This window comes from Heterocephalus glaber, unplaced genomic scaffold (assembly GCF_053883595.1).
Source record: "Heterocephalus glaber isolate CG9 unplaced genomic scaffold, H.glaber_assembly_v1.0 deba00001553, whole genome shotgun sequence".
Lineage (NCBI taxonomy): Eukaryota > Metazoa > Chordata > Mammalia > Rodentia > Bathyergidae > Heterocephalus > Heterocephalus glaber.
Window position 1 is genome coordinate 6,438,551 of NW_028258344.1, and position 4,583 is coordinate 6,443,133.

General features: G+C 38.8%; 1 pseudogene; it reads right to left on the reverse strand.

Annotated features, from left to right (window-relative positions):
• Nucleotides 1–3,816: 3,816 nt before the first annotated feature.
• LOC147824126 (NADH dehydrogenase [ubiquinone] 1 alpha subcomplex subunit 12 pseudogene) lies at nt 3,817–4,260 on the reverse strand (annotated as a pseudogene).
• Nucleotides 4,261–4,583: the final 323 nt, after the last annotated feature.

Below are 4,583 nucleotides of genomic sequence, written 5' to 3' on the forward strand. Positions count from 1 at the left end.
GAAGCAGTTCTGGAAATCCTATTTTGTGTCTTTATGAAGCATAACAAAAAGTACAATGAATGCTGAGGCTTGATGTCATCTAATGGGAAGGCAGTTTCTTAAAAAAACATTACAGTGTTCCTTCATCCACCTTATTCACAGGTTCTGACACTGTGCAACCTCTGGCTCTTTTCCAAAGTCAAAATGACCATGAAAGGTAAAGGCTTTGAATAGATTCAGGGCATCAAGATAGCTGTTATAGCACAACTGAAGACACTCACGAATAGGACTTCCAGAACTGCTTCAGAAAGTGGCAAGAACAAGGAACAAGTGTGTTTGAAGCTGGGGGGAGTATTTTGAGGGGGATTCATAGCAATGTGCACTTTATTGTAATAAAATTTTAAATATTAAACATTTACCATATTTTGTGAACAGACCTCATGCACACACATATGCACACATGCATACATACGTGTATATAGTCTAAGTGAATAGAAAAAACTGTTGTAATGCTTTAAAGTTTTTGGGAGGTGGGGGAGGTACCAGAGATTGAACTTGGGTCCTTGCACTTGTGAAGCAGGCGGCAGAACCACTGAGCTAAATCCCTGGCCCCTAAAGGGTTTTTTTTTTTTTTTAAATAGTAACAATATTTTCAGCATAGTGAAGGAAAAATCCTTCCTCAACTGAAATATATCCTCATATATATATTATTTCTTCAACTGTACTTCATTTTCAGTGACAATGGTTGTTTTATGCAAAATTTTGAGGATGCAGTGAAAAGAAAATGTCTTTGATAACATCTACCTTAAAATGTTCAAAGTATTCAATATTTGAATTGATGTAGGTAAGAACAAGTGTTTATATTTTTTTATTTAGACTGCGGAGTATGATGACTGCCAAGTCTGACAGAGGGTTTAATATGAGGGAGATGCAATCTGTGTGCTGAATGTTTTCCTCTCAGGATGAGTGCTGTGTGCAAAGAATTTTCAGGGAAATGTGTGCCAGCCATGCAGTGGTGCTTGTGTTTCAATTTGGACTTTTCATTTTATGCCCAAACATTTCTAATTTTGGCTTGTCTATGAACTGAACAGTGTCAATATTCACAGAGAAGTGGGAGCTGGAGAGTTACTGTTTTAATAGTATTCCAATATACACCACTTCCTTGACACCAGATTTATACTCTATTGCACTAAAGTGAACAGTACTTGTGGAAAGTGAATACAAGTTAGGAAACTTGGACCTTGGATAAAAATTTTGCATTTTCTTATGTGAGATTTGACTATATGTATAGTAAAAGATGCCACCATTTTTCAGCTTTAAACCTTCTCAGTTTTCCAAATAGCTTCTTTGACATGTTCCTCAAGACTATGCCTCCCTCTCCAGGGATATACAACAGACTAACTGTTATGTCACAGCCATACAAGTCCTCTCTCACCTCTCCAAATCTCATCCTTTTTTTGGCATTATAAAGGTAGGAGATCCTGTTAAATGCAACCAACAACCCTGACAATAGACATTGGCTTTCTTACAATGGCTATGGTCATCTGTGTTAGCAGAGGGACACCTTAAATTGGTTTTGTGGGGCTTCCTGAAGTTGATGCTCAACGTGGGAGAGTGGAAGGGAAGAGTAGCCATTGTGAAATGTGAGCAGTGCATTCTCAATAACAAAGGCCAACTCTTGTTGAAGATTGCTCCATCTGTGAGAAGGGCATTTCTCTAAGTCCTCACCTTGTTGTCCTTGTCTAATCTAGAGAGAACCCTATGATCTATTTGTAAAGGTCACATTTCAGTGGCACAGCCCTGCTAACAGATGGATATTCAGTCCTGAGTATGTATTGTCTCTCTTCCAGCATGCAAACAGGGCTCCGTGTGGTAACAGCAGATTACGGCTGAAAGAGGTGCAAGTTGCAAATTTTTTTTTTTTACTTAAATTCTTTTACTGGTACATTTTAGGTATACAGTGTGTTTACATGTATCACTGGGTGCTTGTACCTGTACATGATGCATCTTGGTTCTTATTTTTTTCCCCATTACCTGTGCGCCCTTCACCCTCTCTGCCCTTCCCTAATTACAGGCATGTTGTTTCCATTTTTTCTTTTCTCATAATTTTTCCTTTCCTTTCTTTCCTTTCCCCTTCCCCCTCCCACTTTCACGATCCCTTTGGACCTTTTCTTCCTATTTCAAATTATGAATTATTCATTTTAATGGTTTAATCCTTATTTACACTTTCAGGTTCTCACACTAGAGAAACTATTCGGTATTTACACATGTGTGTCCTATCTATTTCACTTAAGAGTATGGCCTCAATATGCATCCATTTAGCTATAAATGTCTCTAGCTTCTAATTCTTTATGGCTAAGTAGTACTCCATTTTATTAAAAACCCACATCTTCTTTATCCAGTTTCCAGTTGACGGCACTCAGCCTGTTTCCAAGCTTTAGCTATCACAAACTGTGCCACTATAAACATGGGTGCACAAGTATGTGCTGTGGTATGATTCTTTTAATTCTTTTGGGTAGATACCAGCAAGAGAATAGCTAGGTCAAATGAGACCTCTAGTCCAATTCTTTGAGGCATCTCCTTACTGATTTCCAGAATGGTTGCACCAGTCTGCACTCCCACCAACAATGGAGAAGGGTTTCTTTCTCCACACAAACCTGCCAGCATTTGTTATTCATTGATTTCTTGATAGCAGCCATTCGTTCAGGGGTGAGGTGGAATCTCAGTGTTTTTTTCATCTGCATCTCTCCATTGGCCAGTTATGTTAAACATTTTTTCATGTTTATTTGGTGCTTTTATTTCTTTGTCTGAGAAATGTCTGTTCATTTCAGATCTCCATTTTTTAATTGGGTCTTTAAATTTAGGGGGTCTGATTTTTTCAGTTCTTTATATATTCTAGATAATAGTCCTTTGTCTGAGGTACAGTTACTAAAAATTTTTTCCCACATTATAGGTTGTCTGTTAGCTCTATTGGTGATTTCTTTGCAATGCAGTAGCTTTTTAATAAGATGAAATCCCAGTTGCTGATTCTTTGTCCTAGTTCCTGTGCTACTGAGGTTTTGTTCATAAAGTGTTTTCCTATGCCAATGTCTTCAAGAGTTCTACATAACTTATCTTACAGCAAGTTTAGTGTTTCTGTTTTAATATTTAGATATTTAATCCACTTTGATCTTATTTTACTGCATGGTGATATGTATGAGTCTAGTTTTAATCTTTGGCACATTGAAATTTAGTTTTTCCAACACTATTTATTAAAGAGGCTATCTTTCCTCCAATGAGGGTGGTTGACTCCTTTGTCAAAGATGAGGTAGCTGAGTATGTCTGGAGTTGCTTCTGCATCTTCTTCTTTTTTTTTTTTTTTTTTGGTACCGGGGATTGAACTCAGGTCCTTGTGCTTGCGCAGCAGGTGGCAAAACCACTGAGCTAAACCCCCAGCCCCAACTAAACCCCTGGCCCCTCTGTGTCTTCTAATCTATTCCACTGATCCTCAGGTCTGTTTCTTTGTCAGTAACATGCTGTTTTTATCACAGTAGCTTTGCAATATAGTTTCAAGTTGGGGATTGTGATACCTCCTGCCACGTCTCTGTTGCCTAGAATTGCTTTTGCTATTCTAAGTCTCTTCTGGTTCCAAATGAATTTTTGTATTGTTTTCTCTAGTTCTGTGAATTATATTGCTGGAATTGCAATTGGCATTGCATTAAATCTATATATTAGTTTTGCAAGTATGGCTATTTTTTTTTCTGATGAAACAATTTTAATCAAGTTAACAGCAGACAGTAAAAGTGCAGTTCCATGGAAAGCCCATATTTTACATGTTGCAGCTGGTTCTCATCATCTTTATTTGTGAGGTGTGGAAGGTGGGACCCATTCTTGAATCTTCTTTCTAGAGATGGAGTAAGGCACATATTGTTCTGGAGTGCTGGTCACATTGAACTTATGGTTTCTCCAGATGAATTTACAATCTGTCAGAGGGTGAGTTGTTGGAGTGTCATCAGTCATACTGTGAAGCCAGTGATGCCACTTGGGAGGCACCATGCTTCTGTCCAGATCCCAGAAAGTGTTTTTGCCATTCACTTCAGTGGTGTACATAACCCATTGGTGGCAGCCAAAAAACTGCTTGTTGTCCTCATAGTATTTGTTGCCGTATTTCTCTTCTCCCACCAATGTACTGACCCTCACATCATTGACCCTGAAGAAAACTCACAGCAAGCCACAGAGGCCGCCATGGCCAGTGACCTGTTGCAGCCCGTGCTTCAAGACCTGTACCAATTCCATCTTGTTCCACAGGCCCCGGCTCCCGGGTGCACCAGGCAAAACCCTGGCCAATTTCACTGTATTGGTTCTTCCTGCCCAGGAGCAAGGGATGTCTTTCCACTTTCATATATCCTCCTCAATCTCCTTTTTCAAAGTGCTGTAGTTTTCAGTGTAGAGGTCTTTTGCTTCCTTTGTTAGGTCATTGTCTATATATTTCTCTTATTTTGATGCTATTGTAAAAGGAATTGTTTCCTGAATTTCTCTCTCAGTGAGTCTTTTATTTATGTATAAGAAGGCTATTGATTTTTGAGTGTTGACCTTATGTCCAGGTACTCTACTGAATCTGTCAA